The sequence below is a fragment of the Triturus cristatus genome, chromosome 1_2 (genome assembly GCF_964204655.1).
Source record: "Triturus cristatus chromosome 1_2, aTriCri1.1, whole genome shotgun sequence".
Taxonomy (NCBI): Eukaryota; Metazoa; Chordata; class Amphibia; order Caudata; family Salamandridae; genus Triturus; species Triturus cristatus.
Window position 1 is genome coordinate 238212057 of NC_140580.1, and position 23095 is coordinate 238235151.

The following is a 23095-nucleotide window of genomic DNA, read 5'->3' on the forward strand; positions in this document are numbered from 1 at the left end:
CCCTAGAAATCAGTTTGCCGAGCAGGGAGGATGGGTGGGGCGGTAAGGAATCTATCACTTACTAATGTCTCTTACAGATATATCGTTACACAAGTAACTTGTGCATCTGAAAGTGACACGTTAGTGCTAGATTCCTCATCTTAGAATAGATACCGCAGCAATACCAACCCCGGTGGTGGGTCTGCGAACCAAGATCACACCAGAAAGTCACGGAGAACAAAACGGCCAAAGAAGCCGTCTCTCCGGACTTGACTGTCAAGGCAATAATGCTTAGTAAAAGTGTGCAGCGAGGCCCACGTGGCTGCCTGACAGATGTCTTGCAGGGGGACAAAATGTTCTAATGCAGTAGTAGCTGCTGTCGCCCTGGTAGAATGGGTGCGCAACCCTACCAGGGGTTCCTTTTTAGCCAGAGAATAACAGGCTTTGATACACAAGATGACCCAGCGGGAGATAGTCCTCTTGTGTACAGCCCGGCCGCTCTTGGCGCCTACGTAGCCAACAAAGGGATGGTCATCCACCCGGAACTAAAGTGTGAGATTCCCCCCCAAAAAAAGGAAAGCGCACGTTTTGGGTCCAGACGATGGAGCCTCTTCCTCTCTGGAAGGGTGCGGAGGCGGAAAGAAAGTAGGCAAGGTGATAATTTGCACAATGTGGAAGGCAGTGACAACCTTTGGCAAGAAGGAAGGACGAGTGCGGAGCACAACCTTGTCCGGATGAACCAACAGAAAAGGAGCCTTACAGGAAACAGCCTGGAGCTCACTCACGCACCTAGTGGAGGTGATGGAAACCAGGAAAGCAGTCTTCAAAGTTAATAAACAAAGAGGACAGTTGTGAATCGGCTCAAAAGAAGCGCATATCAGAAAAGTAAGAACCAGATTCAAGTCCCACTGTGGCATCACAAACGGAAAAGGAGGGAAAAGGTGAGTAATGCCTTTGAGAAATCTATTAACAGGGGACTTGAAAAGAGAGGGCTGATCAGGAAGCCTGAGAAAAGCTGAAATTGCAGAAAGGTAGCCCTTAATAGTGCCCAGAGCAGAGCCCTGATGGGCCAGAGAAAGAAGGAACAAAAGGACCTCTGAAAGAGGGATAGAAAGGGGGATCCACAGCCTTTGCTGTGCACCATTCCACAAATTTGTTCCACCTGCAGGCGTATACCGATTTAGTGGAGTGACCCCTGGCTGCCAGAATGACATCACAGACATCAGGTGGCAAATCAAACCGAATCAACTGGTGCCGCTCAATCTCCACGCATGTAGGTGGAGACTGGACAGGTTTGGGTGGATGACCGTCCCCTTTTGCTGCGACAGAAAATCCTCCCGAAGAGGCAGTCGGATCGGGGAATCCATCCTCATACTGAGTAGCTCAGAATACCAAACTTCGCGCCCAGTCCGGGGCCACAAGAATGACTTCGGCCCGGTCGCGCCTGATCTTCTTCACCACTCTGAATAGAAGTGGTATAGGCGGAAAGGCGTACAATAGACCGCAGCTCCACTCGTGATGAAAAGCATCTCCGAGCGAGTGCCGCCTTGGAAACTCCAACGCGTAGCAGTGATGACATTGCACGTTCTCTTCGGTGGCGAATAGATCTAACCAAGGTTCTCCCCACTGTTGAAAGAGACCTTGCGCCACCTCCGAGTGAAGACACCATTCGTGATCCATCAGGCACCGGCGGCTGTGTTCGTCAGCCCTGGCATTCAAAGAACCTGGCAGGTGTTGAACCGTCAAGGAAATGCCTTGACGTTCCAGCCATGTCCAGAGGCGCAGAGCCTCCTGACATAGGGTCCACAACCACACCCCGCCTTGTTTGTTGCAATTCCACATGGCGGTGGTGTTGTCCTTGAACACCTGCACCACCCTCCCCTTGACAGAGGGAAGGAATGCCTTCAGTGTAAGAAGGATAGCCCGAAGCTCCAGAAGATTGATATGGAGCCGGGACTCCGCCGGAGACCAGAGGCCTCTGATACCCGCCTCTCCCATGTGGCCACCCCATCCCAGGAGGGACGCATCTGTCACCACTGTGTGCTCCGGTTGGGGAAGGGAGAGGGATCTGCCGCTGACCCAATGCTGATTCGTTAGCCACCACTGCAATTGTTGAGTAGTGCCCTCCGAGATCTGGACGTAGTCGGACAGGTTCCCCTGGCGCTGTGCCCACTGGAACTTCAGGTCCCACTGCAGAGCCCGCATATGCCATTTGCATTGGTTGGTTAGCAGGATCACCCTGACCGAAACCCAGGACAAGGGCTGAAAGATCGGAATCATAGCCTGAATGTCCCGGACTCGCTGCTCGGGAGGATAAACCCGAAACTGCGCCGTGTCCAGGATCGCTCCGATGAAGAGGAGCTTCTGAGAGGGAATCGGGTGCGACTTCGGCACGTTGATGGAGAACCCCAGCAAATGCAAGACTTCGGCCGTAGTCTGGAGGTGGGAGAGGACTGTTTGGGGCGAGCCCGCCGTCAACAACCAGTGGTCGAGATAGGGGAAGACTGAAACCCCTGATCTGCGCAGATGAGCTGCGACCACCGCCAACACTTTGGTGAACACCCGAGGGGCGCTGGTAAGGCCAAAAGGGGAGCACGGTGAACTGAAAATGCTCCTGCCCTACCGTGAATCGCAGGTAACACCGATGGGCCGGCAGGACCGGGATATGAAAATACGCGTCCTGCAGGTCCAACGCTACCATCCAGTCTTGCGGGTCGAGGGAAGACAAGACCTGAGCAAGTGTGAGCATCTTGAGCATTTTCTTCCGGAGGAAGCGATTGACGTTCCGAAGGTCTAAGATGGGACGCAGGCCTTTGTCCTTCTTTGGAAACAAGAAGTAGTGAGAGTAACAACCACGACCTACTTCTGGCATCGGAACGCGCTTGATGGCCCCCTTGGCCAAGAGGGCCGTAACTTCCTGCTGGAGAAGTGCTAAGTGATCCCCCCGAAACGCGGTGAGACTGAGGTGGCATGGCTGGGGGGTTGTCTCGAAGGGGAGGGAGTAACGCCTTCGGACAATTTGCAGAACCCACCTGTCCGATTTGATGGTGCGCCAGTGGTGGAGGTGATGGTGAATCCTGCCACCCACTGGCGTCTGGTGGGCCTGAAACACCGGACTAGGAAGGATTGGAGGCAGGGGCAGCAGGGGAGGTGGTGGACTGACCTGCACGTTGGCTCCGTGACCCGCCTCTACGGGTCCCACGTCCGCGGCTGCTCTGAGACTGTTGCTGCGTAGGCCTGTGGCTCTGAAACAAACGTGCTTGGGCGCCCCTTCCTTGACCACTAAAGGTGCGAAAAACAGAAGCAGAAGGAGTGCGTGTGGCCGAAAGGCCTAGACCTGGCTTTAGCCCGCGAGTCCTTAAAACGCTCCAACGCGCAATCCGCCTTATCGCCAAATAGGAGAGTGCCATCAAAGGGCATGTCCATCAATGTGTTCTGGACATCTCCAGAAAAGCCAGTCGTTCTCAGCCAGGCGTGACGGCATAGCTCCACTGTCGTGGAAATCGCCCTGCCTAGCGATTCAGCAGTGTCAAGACCACAGCGGATCGTGAACTTGGCTGCGTCTCTCCCCTCAGCAATAGCTTGGGAGAGTACTGTCAGAGCATCCACCGAACACTGAGGCAGCACCTGCGCAACCGTATCCCACACAGAATGGGAATAATGGCCCAAGAGACATGCGATGTTCACAGCCCGCAGTCCAGAACTGGCGGAACAAAAAATATTCTTCTCAAACTGCTCCAGTTTCTTGGATTCCCTGTCCGGTGGTGCGGAAGGGAACATGCTCGGGGAAGCAGAGGCCTGGACAACCAAGCTCTCTGGGGAAGGATGTTGGGAGAGGAAAACTGGGTCACCCGGGGCCGGGCGATGGCGTCGAGCCACGTTCTTATCCACAGGAGCCCCTGCGTTGGGCCTGGACCAGGTGCCCAAAAGAATGTCCGAGAGTGCATCATTAAAGGGCAGCAGCAGCTCTGCAGAAGACGACACCGGCCGAAGCACTTCTGTCAGGTGGTTAGTCCTGACGGCCACGGTAGGAAGCTTGAGGTGGAGAGCCTCGGCCGCCCTACGCAATACCATAGAGTAGGAACCATCCTCCTCCGTAGCCATGGTAGAAGGAGACAGTGAGTCAGGTTCAGGAGTATAATCCTGGTCACCTGCATCCCCAGGATCCTCATCCCAGTCCGGATCTAACTCACATTGTGCTGCGAGAGGGTCCTCAGACCCCTCCCAGTCCTCCACAGCCTGCCGAACAGGTGGTACATGAGGAGGTGGGTGAAGAAAGAAAGAAATTCCCAAACGGCGTCGGAGTCGGCAGACAACCCTCCGGTAGAGTCTCCACGTCGGGGAGGAGGCCAGGGACGGCGTCTGCCAACGCCGTGGCCGGCGCCGTCGGTGGAGGTCGTACTGGGCCAACCGACATGAACGGGGATCCATGCGTCGATCCATGGGGGGGGGGGGGGGGTCTCTCGGCACCGAGACCGAAGTCGTCGATGATGTCGGGGCCGGAGCCAGCGACGTCAAAGAACGAGGACCCCTAGTCGGGCCCCTGCCACCTGCATCCTCAGCCACGTCACGCGACCGGCTAGGGGAAGGTGAGGAGCGACAGCACTTCGCCAACTTCTTGTGCTTCGCCTTACCTGACTCAGAGTGCGAAGACTTGGAATGGTGGTGATGGCTCCGCGGCCGGTCCCTCGACCTCCCATGGGGCCGGGACCTTCAATTGCGCGGAGCCGGCTCCCGGGCCTCTAGCCACTTTCGGGACCGCTCCCGCAAAGATTTCGGAGCCATGGCCCGGCAGTGGGAGCACGACTCGGAGTCGTGGTCGCGCCCCAGGCAGTAGAGACACTCTCGGTGCGGATCAGTCACCGACATCGTGCAGTGACAGGCCGCGCAAGACTTGAAACCGGGCATCCCTATGCACCTGGAGTGTAAGTATTCAAAAAACAGACAAAAGTCCCAAAAAGCTCAGTCAAAAAATGACTGTGGGTACCGCTCTCTCCGAATCGCCGCTTGCTAGCGCAGATAAAAAGAACGGACGTCAGCGCGCGTGGGCGCGTCTAAGTAGCTCCAGCGACGTCATCTCGGCGACTACGACGCCAACAACGTACGCAGAGCCGTTCGTCGATGCCTACCGACGCGCAATGGACGAAATTTTCCGGATCCAGTCTGACGCCTGGGGATATTCTAAGGTAAGGAATCTATCACTGACGTGTCTCTTTCAGATCCTACAACTTGTGCGCATAGCAATTGCTCCATGTTAGCAGAGAGCAGCAGGCCGCTAAATTCCAGTGAAAGCTTTCAGTTTCACCAAGTGGCATCAGGTACGTACAAGACGAGGATGCATTTATTTGGGAGTGTGCTCAGAGCCAAACCATATTCTGTCAATTTGAGCATAAAGGCTGTGCATGCTAAATGCATCTAACCCAAAAACACCACTGGTCTTTTACTAGAATTTGGATGCAACAGGACTTGCAGCAACCTACTGCACCATCCCAACTTGTCGCACAGTAACCAAAGAAGACAAATCGTAAGACAAGGATAAACCTTGTTCCAGGATGTGAACAGAACTCAACACAGCCTGAAGAACAAGTTACTTACCTTTGGTAACGATGTATCTGGTAGACACATACGTTAGTTGTAGATTCCTTACCTTAGAACGTCCCAGAGGCATCAGTCTGGATCCAGAGATTTTTTCTTCAGCAGGACCCCTCTGCACGTCGTTAGGTGGAGTCAGTCAGTTATGCGTCATTTGTCGACGTCGCGGGACCTAGATAAGACGCTGCCCATGCGTGCCGGACTAAGTTCTTAACACTACTTTCCCAGTCAGAAGCGCAGAGCTATGAAAGACATTGATCACTGGTGCGTCAAAACTAGGGCCCTGTAAGGTGTCCCTATCAATCAGTTTGCAGAGTGGGGAGGATGGACGGGCGGCAAGAAATCTACAATTAACATATGTCTCTACCAGATACATTGTTACCGAATGCAAGTAACATGTTCATCTGATAGAGACGGTTAGTTGTAGATTCCTTACCTTAGAATAGATACTCCAGCAATACCATCCCCGGAGAGTCTGCGAGCTAAGATCATACCAGAAAGTCCTGGCTGATCAAACAGGCAAAGTACTCGTCCCTCCGGAACTGGCTGTCCAGGGAGTAGTGTCTGGTAAAGGTGTTCAAAGATGCCCACGTTGCTGCCTGACAGATGTCAAAGACTGGAACTCCATGTGCTAATGCAGTGGATTCCGACGTTGCTCTGGTGGAATGAGCACGCAACCCTACAAGAGGGTTCTTTTTCACCAAAGCATAACACATTTTAATGCAAAAGACAACCCAATCGGGAGATGGTCCGGTTTTAAACAGAGTGACCTTTCTTGGAACAGACAGACAACGAAGAGGTGATCACTGACCTGGAAGTCTTTTGTGCAATCAACATAGACAATGCACGTTTTGGGCTCAGACAGTGGGGTCTCTCCTCCTTGGAGGGATGTGGGGGGTGGTAAAAGGTGGGCAGAGTGATAGATTGTCCCACATGAAAAGGCGTGACTACTATAGGAAGGAATGAAGGTTTGATCTGAAGCATCACTTTATCCAGATAGACAGATAGAAAAAAGGGATTAGAAGATAAAGCCTGCAGCTCGCCCACCTTTCAAGCATTGATGATGGCAACAAGGAAGGCAGTTTTGAGAGTCAGCAACCTGAGGGGACAGTTATAAAGAGGCTCGAAGGGAGCACACAAGAAAAGTGATAACAAGATTAAAGTCCCATTGGGGCATTATGAAAGGAGATGAGGGAATAGATGAGCAAGGCCCTTAAATAATCGGTTACCTATAGGAGATTTGAATAAACAAGGCTGATATGGCAGCCAAAGAAAAGCAGAGATGGCTGCAAGATATCCTTTAAGAGTGCCCAAAGCGGTACCCTGCTGGGCCGAAGAAAATATATACAGGAGAACCTCCAAAAAATGGTCAAAAAGGGGATCAACAGCCTTTGCTGTGACCATGCCACAAATTTGTTCCATCTACAGGCGCATACCGTTTTAGTGGAGGGATGCCTGGCTGCCAAGATAACTTCCCAGACTTCGGGTGGAAGGTCGAAAGCCGTCAACTGCAACCGCTCAATCTCCACGCAAGGAGGTAGAGACTGGACAGGTTCAGGGGAAAGACACTCCCCTGCTACTGTGACAGAAGATCCTCCCGAAGGGGCAGTGTGATGAGAGGATTGATGGCCATGTTCAGAAAGTCGTGTTACCAGACTCTTCGTGCCCAATCCAGAGCTAGAAGAATAACTTGAGCCCGTTCATGCTTGATCTTTTTGAGCACTCTGGCCAGAAGTGGTACAGGTTGAAAGTCGCACAGGGGGCCGAAGCTCCAATACAAAATAATGCTGACAGTGTGCATTCTCTTAAGGCGAACAGATCTAACCAAGGCTCTCCACACCGCTGAAAGAGACCTTGCTCCACCTCCGGATGGAGACGCCATTCGTGAGCGACCAGGCACAGGCGGCTGAGTTTGTCTGCAGAGAGCCTCTTGACAAAGGGTCCACAACCCCACTCTGCCCTGTTTGTTGCAGTACCACATAGCCGTGGGGTTGTCGGTTAACACCTGAACTACTTTGCCCTTGAAGGAAGGAATGCTTTCAGTGTAAGTCTGATCGCCTGGAGCTCCAAAAGTTTGATATGGAGACCGGACTCCGCCGGAGACAAGACGCCTTTGATCTCTACCTCTCCCAGGTGGCCACCCCATCCCAGAAGTGACTAATCTGTCACCACTGTTCGATCTAGTTAAGGATGCGAGAAGGATCTGCCTCTGATACAGTCTTGGTTTGTTAGCGACCACTGTAGTTGGCGCACAGTTCCCTCCTAGATCTGGACTTAGTCGGAAAGGTTCCCTTGATGCTGCACCCAATGGAACTTCAGGTCCCACTATAGAGCCCACATGTACCACCTGGCATTATCCACCAGCAGGATGGAGGAGGCCATTAGGCCCAGCAGCTTCAGAGTAATTCTCACTGAAATCCGGGATAGTGGCTGCAACATAGGTATCATAGCCTGAATATCCCGGACTCACTGCTCGAGGGGATAGGCCTGAAACTGCAGTGTCCAGAATAGCCCAGATGAAATGGAGCATCTGAGAGGGAGTCAGGTTTGATTTCAGCACGTTAAAAGTGAACCCCAGTAAATGCAGGAGGTCCGCCATAGTCTGGAGGTGGGAGACAACAGCATCGGGCGAGCCCACCTTCAATAGCCCGTCGTTAAGATAGGGGAAGACTGGAACCCCACATCTGCGCAGATGAGCTGCGACCACCGCCATCCCCTTTGTGAACACCCAAGGTAAGGCTAAAAGGGAGCACAGTGAACTTAAAATGCTTGTGAACCAAAGGTAACGTCTGTGGGTTGGCAGGACGGGGATATGAAAACAAGTGTCCGGCAAGTCCAAAGCCACGATCCAGTCTCCTGGGTTGATTGCAGAACAAACTTGGACTAGGGTGATTATTTTGAACTCCTTCCAGAGGAAAAAGTTGCAGGCCCAGTGATCTAGGATAGAACGCAGGCCTTTGTCCCTCTTGGGTACCAGAAAGTAGCAGGAATAGCAACCACACCCTACTTCTGGCACAGGGAGCCTCTCTATAGCTCCCTTGGCCAAGAGAGCAGATACTTCCTGGAGGAAAAGTGCCAAATGATCTGCCGACATGCGATCATAAGAAGGTGGCATGCAGGCTGAGGTAGTCTCGAAGGGGAGGGAATAGCCCCTTCAGAGTATTTGCAGAACCCACCTGTCCAACGTGATGGATTGCCAGTGTAGGAGGTGATGGCAGGTCCTGCCTCCAACTGGCTGTTGATGGGCATGGAACATCGGACTAGGAAGGTTTGGAGGCGGTGAAAGGGGCGGGGAGGGTGTATTGGTCTGCCCACTGGTTCCTGACCCACGAGGACGCTGGTTCCCATGTCCACGGCCACGCAGAGGCTGGAAAATTTGCATAACTTTGTGGCTAGGCTGAACAGGAAGTGGTTGAGCACACCCTCCATAGCCACAAATGGCAGACTGAGGTGGAAGAGAGGTAGCCACGAGGCCAAAGGATCTGGTCGTAGCTCGAGAATCCTTGAAGCACTCAAGTGCTGAGTTTGCCTTGTCGCCAAAAAGGCGAGTGCCATCAAAGAAGACTGGGCGTCCCTCGAGAAGCCAGAGGTCCTCAATCAGGCCCAGCAACTACACAGCTACTGACATGGTAACCGTCCTGCCCAGTGGGTCAGTGGTAGCCAGTCCACATCTTATGAGGAATTTGACTGCGTCTCTCCTGTCTGCAACTGCTTGACAGAGAATTGCTCGGGCCTCCTACGAACACGGAGGCAGCACCTGTGCGATCATATCCCAGATAGTACAGGAGCATCGGCCCAAGAAGCATGCAGTATTCACCGACCGCAATGCCAAACAAAAGGAAGATAATATCTTCCCAAAGTGGTCCTGCTTCTTGGATCCCCTATTTGGGGGAGCAGAAGGAAATGCGTCTTTTGATGAAGGGGGTTAGACTACCAAGTTCTCAGGGGAGGGGTGTTGGGTCAGGAACGCTGGGTCGCCTAGAGCAGGGCGGCGGGCAATCGTCCTATCCACAGGAGCCCCTGTGCTGGGCTAGGACCAAGTACCAAGAAGGATATCTGTGAGGGCTTCATTGAGCGGCAAAAGGGGTTCAGAAGAGGAAGCCACAGGCTGAAGCACCTCTGTCAGGACGTTAGTCTTAACTGCCACCGTAAACAGCTCGAGACAGAGGACCTCGGCTGCCCTCCTCATCACAGCATAGGGAGCTTCCTCCTATGTAGCCACAGTAGGGGTAGAAAGTAAGCCAGTGTCAGGGGACATGTCCAGACCACTGGCATCACCCAGGTCAATTCCCAAGTCCGGTTACTCAAGCTGGAAAATTAAAGGGTCCAGCAGTCCCAGTCAGTCTCTGGTTTTCAGGGCCCTTTCGGGGTTTTTGTGCTCGACGTCTCTCCTACCTTGTCAGAAGTCTTCTTATCGACCTCTGCGACCGTAAAGTCATCAGGTCCCTCGGCGACGTTGTCTTCATCGTTGGTGGAGAGGCCCAGGTCGTACAGAGACGGGGCCTTACCCTTGCCTTCCATGTTGTAGTTGGCTCTCCTCTGCCTCTCTCTCACCCCGAGTGTCTTCGGTGTGAAGGCGGAGCAGGCGTTGTAGTCTTTGCTCTCGTGGTCGACTGGCAGGCAAAGGTTGCAGACCGGATGTTGGTCCTTCTGCGCGTACTTGTGGTGGCAGTTACGGCAGAATTTAAAAGGCGTTTTGTCCATTCCTGCGCTCAGTGTCCCTGAGTGCGCATTCTCCGTTGGACGTCGAAGATCTCGATTTTCTCCTCCTTCGTCGTCGTCCCGGCTCGATGTTCTTTCTGTCTGTAGTCTCCTTTAATTTTCCTCCGATGAAACTCGTGCTCTTCTTCTTTCTTCGTTAAAAAACTCTGGAGCTTCTCGGTGACGAACCAGACCCAACGGCGGAAAAAAGAATCTGAAGATGGCGCCCCAAGGTGGGACTTCCGCAGGAAGCATGCCGACGTCACGAGAAGTACACGAAATGGTGGGACATCGACACCCACCTGGGCTCCAAAAAAAATAAAAGACAAAAGAAAGACTACGATTCCGGACCCAACCACCGTGGAATAATGCACAGCTTAGTGAATCCAGAAAGATGCACGCTGCAAAATTAAAGGGTCCAGCAGTCCCTCCCAGTCCTCTTCCTCACCTTGTGGCCCAAAAGGAAAGCCAGGAATGAGCAAAGGGAAGCAACCCCCTTCCAGCTCTGTGTCCACTTCATAGAGGAGGATGGGGTCGGCACTGACACGGGGCACGGTCGATGCCAGGAGCGTTGTTGGGGAAGGTTGAGTAAGATTGGCCAGTGTCGATCCAGGCCTGGATCAAAGGGGACTTTCCGGAGCCGCTGGTGTTGAAGGCCCAGGCCCCAAACCAACACCGCGAGGCCCAAACGCGTGCCAGTCGGCCCAAAGATTAGGTACAAGGCCTCATAAAATTTCTGAATCTGGGCAGGAGATGCTCCGGATCCGGAAAAGGGAGGCGTGGAGGCATATCAGAAGCAGGTGCCAGAGATGGGATCCCGTATCGCGGCGACAGACTGAAGTCAAAGAATGCCTGTGCTTCTTTGACTTTTTGTGTTTACCTGAATTACCGAAAGCCCTTCCCAATGACTTAGGGAGTGCGAAGAGGGTGGGCTTGGGGACCGTTCAAGACCATCCCCTCAAACGAAAATGGGTGCGACGCGGAGACAAGAGCCAGCCCTCCAGCAACTTTCGGGACCCCTCAGAACCTTTGGGTTTATGGCCCGGCACTCAGAGCACAACTTTGGGTCGTGGTCACACTCCAGACACTAAGGCATCCCTGGTGCAGATCTGTCACAGACATCACCCGATGACAGGAGCCGCAAGGTTTGAAGCTGATATGATGTTGGGACATCCCTCGATGCACCAGAAGTTTGAAGACTCGAAAAGAAGTCAACAAAAGTTGAAAAAGACTAGCCAAAACACCGCTAAGGGGTAGCCCTCTCCGGATCTCCGCTTAGGGTGGCGTGGAAAAAGAAAGAATTAATGTCAGGGCGCATGGGCGGCGTCTATGTCGATCCTGTGACGTCACCCGGTGCCCACAACGCCGACTGACGCCACCTTATGACACTTGGGGGTACTGCTGAAGGTAAAAATCTCCTGATCCAGACGGGTGCTAGGAGGAAATTCTAAGGCAAGGAATCTACAACTAACACTCTCTATCAGATACTGTTCACACTATAATCAGTCAATAGCTTTTATATCCCTTAAGGAGCAGCAAGCTATTGTGTGAGGTGCAACAGCATCAGAGGGCTGTAATCTAAAAATCATCCATTGGTAAAGTACATTTAGCCATAGTGGTTGCCTTGCACTGATGTATTAATCAAGTGGCCACATGCATTTGCAAGTGCTTGAAACACTGACCATTTTGGACAAGCCCATAAATCCTCATACCTCAACCTTGCACCTGTTACCATCAGTGAACAGGCGACAGCATCAATAGAATATCTACCCAAGGTCACTATTTTGGCCCACTAGTGACCGCCATTAACCTCATTTGAGACCAATTCACAAAGGTATTTACTAGAATGTGAAGTAGTACTACAGGAGTGCCTTTGGGAACTAGCCCTGAAATGTTCAACACCATATTAGCAAAGAGGGCACAGTACTTTTGATTTGTACTAATTACATATGAATATTCCATGGTTATTCCCATTTTAGATGTTTTGGGTCCAATTCACAATGGCATTTATGAGTAAGTGAAGTAGCACTACTTACAATTCATGAATGCCATGCAATTGACTAATCTTGAATCCACATTAATAGAGGCAATTCCAATAATACAAAATCAGTTCCACTTTTTGTGCAGCCCATATGATCTCCAGTAGTTTGGAACCACTGTACTCTGGCATCATGTGAATAAGTTTAGCTTTTTGGGGAATATAAATGTTAAGAAACTAAACAGTCATAATACGCTCCCGCTGTTAGACACAAGAGGGATGTCCGAGCACCAGGCTTCTTAAAGTGTTGAGGATACCTATCTGTGCCTGGTTTTCTGGTCCTGAAGAAGTCTGTTCCTGTTCAGGCTGCTCTTTAAAAAATACCATAGCCACTAGCTACTTAATCCTTGTGACATCACACTCTGCTGTCCTACAATTTCCTCTAGCTCCGCCGTGAGACTTGCAGCAAATAATCAGGGCTACAGTGGGGCCAGGAAAGTTATCACAATAATTGCTACGTTTTGGACTTAAGCCACATAGTTTCGGAAATTTACATGGGGAATGGGCAGGTACTGAGAAGCATTACTGCAGTACTGGCAGTGGTGAGGTTGGCTGGATCCACATGGCATAGGTTCTGTAGAGAGACAGAGGAACTGTGCAGTCATAATGGTGACGAGGGGGCCTTTCTGGGACATCGCTCAGCTAGGACGGAACCTGTGAAGCCACTATGTTGGGGTGCTGCAAGGCCCAGTGTGGTACTGAGACCTGTAGGATACATCGGACAAGTCCACAGAAGGCTACACTAACTCAATCCAACTCAAACTCTAATGCAACTGTGTTTACTATCCCCACTTTTATTTAATATTTAGCAATCTAAATTCAGGATTTCTAACTATAAATGGATCCTACTAAATTTGTTAGTAGCCATATTCCATAGTTATATTGTGCAAACAGGAAGCTGATTTTAAGACATTAATCTACTGTACTAGCTGGAAGGGTACTGCACAAGGAATAGATTAAAGCTAAACCTTAAAAAAGCCAGGTAATGAGGGCAGTGTTCAGCAGTATCAAGAAAATGGAAAAACACTCTGGATGAACGGGAAGTGCACAGCCAGATACATTCATTCAAGGGATGGGCTGCTGAAAATCAGTGGATCACTGTAAATTTGTTCCCTAACAATACTTACTACTTTTGTACAATACACACAGCTTCCATTTTCAGTGTAACATAATTAGCTTGGTTTGACATGACAGTGCCATCCTGAAACTGATGCGTGATGGCCAATGGTACATTCCTCTTCCAGACATCAGATAAACTTTCCCTCATTTCTGCAGAGGTTCAAGATGTGGAGGCAGTGATTCAGCTTCTACTCGACACCAAAACACAGACCGTGTCAGTCTGCAGTGACATCTGACTGCAGAGGCTAACCCGGAAATGGCTCTTAAACAAAATACAGTGTGTGATGGTGGGTCAGGGAGTTCACAGACTTTCCTTTCATAAAGCAATGTCAACATCAATAGGTCAGGATTTAATGTCACACGCCATTGGACACACAGGAATGCTGAAACGACAGGTGTGGACAGCAAGCGCCAAAATGGTGTAAATCCCAAATAAATTTTACACAATCTTACCATGTACAGCATCAGAATGTTTTTTTATATATTACAGTTTATAAGAATCTTTGCAAGTATGGTGCATTTTTTGTTTATGAAGAACACAGCTGCAACCTAAAGTACAAGATAGCTACAGACCTGTTAAGAATTGTGAAGACTTTTGGAAACCAATCAGGCAGAGAGACAAAGCTCTTTAATAAGACAATTGGGGGGGATGGGTGGGATAAGGGTATGAGAGAAATGAATTCCTATGTCCATGAGTGGTGCACCCTGACTTCCTTCTGATGTGTGCCCAGGACCTATCTCCAACAAAGCCAAGCAGGAGGGAGTGACCCTTCTAGAGAATTGGATGGCATTGACTTATTCAGAATGATGAATGAGGTAGGAACTGAGGCAACTGACTTAATGCTTGCAACTACATCATTTACACTGTGCAGCCAGCATATGTGGTATAGGACACTTCAAAGTGATACTTTCTGATAGCTTCTATCTGCAAAATCCGAGGAAGTGGTGCCGTCTACGCCTTTCCAACACAGACATTTCATAGATAACTCTGTCGGCGTGTGCCTGGATGACATAAGAGATTAGATTTACCAATCCTCAATATACCGTAGAGTCCAGTGTGGGGGTGCCATACGTACACAACTGCTATTAGTAGTGTTTAGCAAGCTGTACACCTGTTTTCTTCTTTTCTGACAATGTCAACGAAGAATTTTGAAAATACTGCAAAAAGATAAAAGGAGGTAGTGTAGATGGAGAAATATGTAAAAAAAAAAAAAAGTGAGTAAAGAGGATGACAGAAAGGGTGTGGGATAAAGAAGGTGAAACAAAAGAAACATAATGAGAAAATTCAGTGAAGGGAGTTGAAGGAATCAAAACAGGTGAGGGATGCTAGTAATAGAGGGAAGAGAGAAGAGCAACACAAGGAGACCATGTAGGGTAAGGTCAAAAAGAAAATTAAAGTCACAAAATGGAAGAAAGCTGAGGGTAAGTAGAAAGGAAAATGTCATACTGACGATATAAAGAGTGAAAAAGAAGAAAAGTGACAAAATCGTAAAATGTGGAACTATTTCAAAAAGAGGTGAGAGTGACAAAATGGGAGAATGTAGGATACAGCAGATTATAATGGAGTGAAAGAAGAAAGAACGAGCATTTGCAATGTAATAGGTCTCGCATTTGCGAGAGTTTGAGCTATTGGCATTGTAATTGACAATGCCTTTTATCTGTTTTGATAATTAACACAAATAAAAGGCACTGTCATTTACAATGCCAATAGCTCAAACTCTAGTAAATGCGAGACCTATTGCATTTCAAAGACGCAGCTGCCATTGTGCCGGGCTGCTAGGAAAGTGAAAGTGCGCATGGCACGCTAAAGGTTGCAGGAAAGAATGTCGTGCCTGCAGTAGGAGAAAGTCATTAAAGAAAATAATACCTACAGACTAAAGAAGACATACCATTTAACAAAAGTAAAAGGGCCAGTCCTCATGGGAGGTTACAAATGATGACAAGGCTGTACTAAGGAGGGACTAACAAGCCTATTAACGATTCAGAAGCACAAGTTACTTACTGTCGGTAACGATATATCTGTAAGAAACATTAGTTAGTGATGGATTCATTACCTTAGAATTACCCCCAGGCGTCAGACTGGATCCGGAAAGTTTTCGTCAGCAGTACCCCGCCTCGTCGGAAGGTAGTGTCGTGCGGCTCCGCATCCATAGTAGGCGGCATGGTCGGCGTGAGGATATCGTGGCAGCTACTTAGACGACGCCCTCGCGCGCTGATGTCAGTTCTGTACACGACTTTCCGGTCCAAGAACGCATAGCCATGCAAGATACTGATCACTGGTGCATTGAAACTAGGGCCCTGAAAGGGATGACCTTAACCCTAGAAATCAGTTCGCAGAACGGGGAGGATGGGTAGGGCGGTAAAGAATCTATCACTAACTAATGTTTCTTACAGATATATCAAGTAAGAGGCAAGTATAGGCAAGTAACTTGTGCATCTGAAAGAAACACGTTTGTGATATATTCCTTACCTTAGAATAGATACCCCAGCAATACCAACCCCGGCGGTGGGTCTACGAACCAAGATCACACCAGGAAGTCCCGGAGAACAGAACGGCCAAAGAAGCTGTCTCTCCGGACTTGGCTGTCCAGGAATAGTGCTTAGTAAAAGTGTGCAGCGAGGCCCACGTAGCTGCTGGACAGATGTCTTGTAAGGGGACACAACATCCCAACGCCGTAGTGGCAGCCGTCGCCCTGGAGGTATGGGCACACAGCCCTAACAGAGGCTCCTTCTTTGCCAGATAATAACATGCTTTAATACACAAGATGACCCATCAGGAGATAGTTCGCTTGTGTACGGCCTGACGTTTTTTGGCGCCTACGTAGCCAACAAAGAGCTGGTCATCCACCCGGAACTGTTGTGTGCGGTTCAGGTAAAATGAGAGCGCACGTTTTGGGTCCGGACGGTGGAGCTTCTCTTCCTCTCTGGAAAGATGCAGAGGCGGAAAGAAGGTGGGCAAAATGATGGTTTGCCTGATGTGAAAAGCAGTGACAACCTTTAGCAGAAAGGATGGACGTGTTCTGAGCACAACCTTGTCCGTATGGACAGACAGAAAATGAGGTTTACAAGAAAGAGCCTGGAGCTCACTCACCCTCCTAGCAGAGGTGATGGCAACCAGGAAAGCCATCTTCAAGGTTAATAGACGAAGAGGACAGTTGTGAAAAGGCTCAAAGGGAGTGCGCATCAAATATGTGAGAACCAGGTTCAAGTCCCACTGTGGCATTACAGAGGGAATAGGAGGGAAAAATTATTTTGAGGAATCTATTTACAACAGGGGACTTGAAAAGAGAGGGCTGATCAGGAAGCCTGAGAAAGGCTGAAATAGCAAAAAGGTAGCCCTTGATAGTGCCCAGAGCAAAGGCCTGCCGGGTCAAACAAAGAAGGAACAAAAGGACTTCTGAAAGAGGGGCAGAAAGGGGATCCACAGCCTTTGCTGTGCACCATGCCACAAATTTGTTCCACCTGCAGGCGAATACCAACTTAGTGGAGGAACGCCTGGCTGCCAGAATGACATAACAGACTTCAGGAGGCAAGTCGAAAGGAATGAACTGCCACCGCTCAATCTCCACGCAAAGAGGTGGAGACTGGACAGGTTCGGGTGGAGGACCGTCCCCTGCTGCTGCGACAGAAGAACTTCCTGAAGAGGCAGTCGGATCGGAGGATTGATGGTCCTACTGAGTAACTCGGGATACCAAACTCTTCGAGCCCAGTCCGGGGCCACAAGAATGACTTGGGCCCAGTCGCGCCTGATCTTCAGCACTCTGGGCAGAAGTGGTATAGGCGGAAAGGTGTACAACAGACCGCAACTCCACTTGTGACGAAAAGAGTCGCCTAGCGAGTGCCGCCTTGGAAATTCCAACGCGCAGAACTGCTGACATTGCGCATTCTCTTCGGTGGCGAATAGATCTAAGCAAGGCTCTCCCCACTGTTGAAAGAGACCTTGCGCCACATCTGAGTGAAGGCGCCATTTGTGTTTCCATCATGCACCTTCGGCTGAGTTCGTCCGCCCTGACGTTCAGTGAGCCTGCCAGGTGTTGAACCACCAGGGAAATGACCTGATGCTCCAGCCATGTCCAGAGGCGCAGAGCCTCCTGACATAGGGTCCACGACCCCACCCCGCCCTGTTTGTTGCAGTGCCACATGGCAGTGGTGTTGTCTGTCAACACCTGCACTACTCTCCCCTTGACAGAGGAAAGGAATGCCTCCAGTGCAAGTCAGATCGCCCGGAGCTCCAGAAGGTGGATATGGAGCTTGGACTCCGCCAGAGAACAGAGGCATCTCCCATGTGGCCGCCCCATCCCAGGAGGGAAGCATCCATCACCACTGTGTGCTGTGTGTTGGGGAAGGGAGAGGGATCTGCCATTGACCCAATGCCAGTTTGTGAGCCACCACTGCAACTGTTTTGCAGTGCCCTCCGAGATCTGGACGTAATCGGACAGGTTCCCCTGATGCTGCGCCCACTGGAACTTCAGGTCTCAATGCAGAGCCCGCATGTGCCATCTGGCATGATCAACCAGCAGGATGCCTGAGGCCATGAGGCCCAGCAGCCTCAGGGTCATCCTGACCGAAACCCAGAATAGAGGCTGAAAGATCGGAATCAGAGCCTGAATATCCTGGACGTGCCGTTTGGGAGGATAGACCCAAAAGTGCATCATATCCAGAACCGCTCTGATGAAGAGGAGCTTCTGAGAGGGAATCAGGTGCGACTTCGGCACATTGATGGAGAACCCCAGCAAATGCAGGAGGTCGGCTGTAGTCTGAAGGTGGGAGACGACTGTCCGGGGCTAGCCCGCCTTCAACAGCCCGTCATCGAGATAGGGGGAAGACTGGAACCCCTGATCTGTGCAGATGAGCTGTGACTACCGCCATCACTTTCGTGAACACCCGAGGGGCGCTGGTAAGGCCAAAGGAGAGCACGGTAAACGGAAGTGCTCGTGGCCTACGGTAAACAGCAGGTAACGACGGTGGGCCGTTATGACAGGGATATGGAAATATGCGTCCTGCAGGTCCAACACAACCATCCAGTCTCCAGAGTCGAGGGCATTCAAGACCAGAACCAGAGTTAACATCTTGAACTTCTCCTACCGGAGGAAGCGATTGACATCCCTGAGGTCCAAGATAGGACGCAGGCCCTTGTCCTTCTTGGGCACCAGAAAGTAGTGGGAATAACAACCACGTCCTACTTCTGGCGCAGGAACGCGCTTGATGGCCCCCTTGGGCAAGAGGGCCGCGACTTCCTGTTGAAGTGCCAAGTGATCCCACGACATGCGGTGGCATGGCTGGAGGGGTAGTCTCGAAGGGGAGGGAGTAGCCCCTTCGGACTATTTGTAAAACCCACCCGTCCAAAGTGATGGTGCGCCAGTGGGGGAGGTGATGGCGAATCCTGCCACCTACTGGCGTTTGATGGGCCTGAAAAACCAGACTAGGAAGGTTTGGAGGCAGTGGTGGCCACGGTGGAGGTGGACTGACCCGCCTGCTGGCCCCCTGACCTGCCTTGGCGGGTCCCACATCCGCGCTGAGACTGCTGCTGCACAGGCCTGTGGCTCTGAAGCAAACATGTCGGGGCACCCCTTCCGCGGCCACAAAAGGAGCGAAAAGCAGAAGGCGGAGGAGGACGTGTGGCGGAAAGGCCCAGGGACTTGGCCGTAGCCCGCGAGTCCTTAAAGCGCTCCAATGCACTATCTGCTTTGTTGCCAAAAAGGCGAATGCCATCAAAGGGCATGTCCATCAGGATGTTCTGGACATCCCCAGAGAAACCAGTAGTCCTCATCCAGGCGTGGTGACGGAGCACCACTGTCGTGGAAATCGCCCTGGCCAGCGAGTCAGCTACATCGAATTGTGAATTTTGCTGCATCCCTCCCTTCAGCAATAGCTTGTGAGAGCACTGTTCGGGCCTCCTCCGGACACTGAAGCAGCACTTGCGCCACCGTATCCCACACAGAGTGGGAATAATGGCCCAAGAGGCATGCGGTGTTCACAGCCCGCAGACCGAAATTGGCGGAAGAAAAAAATCTTCTTACCGAACTGCTCCAGTTTGTTGGATTCCCTATCCGGTAGTGCGGTAGGGAATGTGCTCTGGGACGTAGAGGCTTGGACAACCAAGTTCTCAGGGGTGGGGTGTTGGGAAAGGAAAAGATGGTCGCCCGGGGCCATGTTCCAATCCACAAGAGTCCCTGTGTTGGGCCTGGACCAGGTACCCAAAAGAACGTCTGAAAGTGCATCATTAAAAGGCAGCAGTGACTCCACAGAGGTAGCCGCCGGCTGAAGCACTTCTGTCAGGAGGTTAGTCCTGATGGTCACAGTAGGGAGCTCGTGGTGGAGGGCGCAGGTCGCCCTACGCAACACCGCTGCGTAACTTGCCCCCTCCTCAATAGTCATGGTAGGAGGAGTTAGCATGCAAAAGGTCAGGAGAGGTATCTAAACCACTGGCATCCCCCAGTTCCTCTGCCCAGTCCGAGTCATACTCACATTGTGCTGTGAGGGGGTCCTCAGACCCCTCCCAGTCCTCCCCTTCCTCTGAAGGCTGATAAACAGGCCGAAAATAAGGAGGCTGGACATAGGGGTAGAAAGGCCCCATCAGCGTCAGAATCTGCGTCGCGCGACGCCGTTCCGGAGCAGTGTCCACATCGGGGGTGAAACCGGGGACGATGTCGTCCAGTGCACGGGCGATGTCACAGGTGGTGCCGGAGGGGTCGATGTCGGGGGAGGTGTCACAAGGTCAACCGGCGTCGACCGGGATCCAGGCCTGGATCCATGGAGGCCCTGCGATGCCAGGGCCGGAGCCGACAACGATCCCGGAGCCACTGACAGTAAAGGGCGAGGACCCCCAGTCAGACCCGCGGGGCCTGAAGGTGCGCCTGCAGGGCCCGCGGGGCCAAAGTGGCGAGCATTAGCAGACAAATTCCTGCAGCTGGGCCAGAGCAGCCGCCAACGGACCCGGGAAGGGCAAGTAGGACAATGGCAACTGCGTAGGCTCCACCGGAGCCGCGGGGGAGGCATCACCCGCACTCTCAGCCGCGACAGGAAGTCGGAGAGCGATGGCGCTTCTTCGACTTCGTGTGATACTTAGTCTTACCTGACCCAGAGGGCAAAGACTTCAACCCGACGAACGATGGTGGTGGCTCCGCGACCGGACCCTCTACCTCTCACGGGACCTTGAGCAGGATGGAACCGACTTCCGGAATTCAAGCAACTTTCGGGACCGCTCCCGCAAAGTCTTCGCCGCCATGGCCCGGCAGTCGGGACACGACTTGGGGTCATGGTCGCCCCCAGAGGCAGTAAAGACGCACGCAGTGCAGGTACGTCACCGACATCGTGCGATGACAGTCCCCGCAAGTCTTGAAGCCGGGCATCCCTACTGCACCAGGAGTCAATCGACTCGAAAAATAGAGACAAAAAGGCCTCGAAAAACTCAGTCAAAAAGTGACTGGGGATACCGCTCTCTCCCGATCTGTGCTTGCTGGCGCGGAAAAAGAAAACGGATGTCAGCTCGCGAGGGGGGGGCGTCTAAGTAGCAGCCGCGACATCTCGGCGACCACAATGCCAACGAAGGACGCGGAGCCGCGCAATGCCACCTTCCAACGCGCAGGGGTACTGCTGACGAAAACTTTCCAAATCCAGTCTGACACCTGGGGGTAATTCTAAGGTAAGGAATCTATCACTAACACGTTTCTTTCAGATGCCAGCATTTACGAAGGACAATGACACAAGCCAAATACAAATATGGGCAGAGAGTTGGGGGAGGGGGCTTCAAGTACATACTGGAATACAGCATGCCTCGCTGAGCAGCTCATGTGCTACCCAGGCTCGACCTAAACATCTGGAATTGGACTCTGTATTCCAAGGACTGCAGGTTACTCCCAATTTTGGGCGAAATAAATTGTAATCCTGCCATCGCACAGAGATACCCACCAGTATAGTAAATTCTGTTATCTCCAGGTGGGGCTATGGGAGACCTTATTATGGAGCCCAATTACCAGCTCTGCTAAGCAATTACCTAGCTTTTTCATACAGTTTATGAGAGCTGTAAGCAAGCTAGTAGACGATATTTGACGTTTTATTTCAATGATAATCACGCACAAAGATTTAGATGTTTTACTTGCTGCAAAAGTGGGCAGGTAGGGTTACTTTTTCGAATGAAACTCTTCCCTTTCGAATACGTTAAATAATAATTTGTTGCAAGACTGTCTCGGTAAATACATAGTTTTAAATTTTTTGCTTAATATGCAACATTATTATAGACATGGTTAATATTAACTGTTCAAAAGAGTATTCACTCATTAAAGCACAAGTTACTTACCTTCAGTAATGATATATCTGTAAGAAACATTAGTTAGGTATAGATTCCTTACCTTAGAATTACCCCCAGGTAACATACTGGATCCGGAAAGTTTTTTCGTCAGCAGTACCTCTGCGCGTCGGAAGGTGGAGTCGGTCGGCTCCGCATCTGTCGTCGGCATCGCCGGGATGACGTCACGGCAGCTACTTAGACGTCGCCCTCGCACATTGACGTCAGTTCTGTACACGACCTTCGGGGTCGGAAACGCAGAGCCATGCAAGACACTGACCATTGTTGCACAAAACTAGGGCCCTGAAAGGATGTCCTTAACCCTAGATATCAGTTCGCAGAACGGGGAGGATGGGTGGGGTGGTAAGGAATCTATAACTAACTAATGTTTCTTACAGATGTATCGTTACCGGAGGTAAGTAACTTGTGCATCTGAAAGAAACACGTTAGTTATAGATTCCTTACCTTAGAATAGGTACCCCACAATACCAACCCCGGCGGTGGGTCTGTGAACCAAGATCACACTAGAAAATCCTGGAGTACAGACCGCCAAAGAAGCCGTCTCTCTAGACTTGGCTGTCCAGGCAGTAGTGTTTGGTGAACGTGTGCAGCGATGCCCACGTGGCTGCCTGACAGATGTCATTCAGAGGCACTCCCCTTCCCAAGGCAGTAGTGGCTGCCGTCACCCTGGTGAAGTGAGCGCGTAGCCCGACTGGAGGCTCCTTTTTAGCAAGAGAGTAACAAACCTTAATACACAACACGACCCATCGAGAAATGGTGCGCTTGTGTACGGGCCGACCCTTCTTTGCACCTATGTAACCAACAAAAAGTTGATCATCCACCCAGAACTGCTTTGTCTGATCTAGATAGAAGGAGAGTGCACGTTTTGGGTCCAGATGTGGAGCCTCTCTTCATCCTTTCAAGGATGCAGAGGTGGAAAGAAGGTGGGCAAAGTAATGGTCTGCCCGATGTGGAAGGCAGTGACCACCTTAGGAAGAAAGTATGGACGGGTCCTGAGAACCACCTTGTCCGGATGAACAGACAAGAAAGGGGGTTTTGAAGAAAGAGCCTGGAGCTCACTCACACTTCTAGCAGAAGTGATGGCTACCAGGAAAGCAGTCTTAAGAGTCAAGAGACATAAAGGACAGTTATGAAGGAGCTCAAAGGGAGCTCACATTAAATAAGTTAGCACAAGATTCAAGTCCCACTCAGGCATAACGAAAGGGATTGGAGGAAAAAAGATGTGTTAAGCCTTTTAAGAAACGGTTAACTACCGGGGACTTGAAAAGAGAAGGCTGATCTGGCTGCCGAAGGAAGGCAGAGATGGCTGAAAGGTAGCCCTTGATAGTGCCCAGAGCAGAGCCCTGCTGGGCTAAAGA

General features: G+C 51.2%; 1 protein-coding gene across 6 annotated transcripts in view; it reads right to left on the reverse strand.

The window, feature by feature from the left end:
- SIRT1 (sirtuin 1) overlaps positions 1–23095 on the reverse strand; it is a 647146-nt gene that overhangs the window by 113442 nt on the left and 510609 nt on the right. The gene's annotated exons all lie outside the window — the stretch shown is intronic.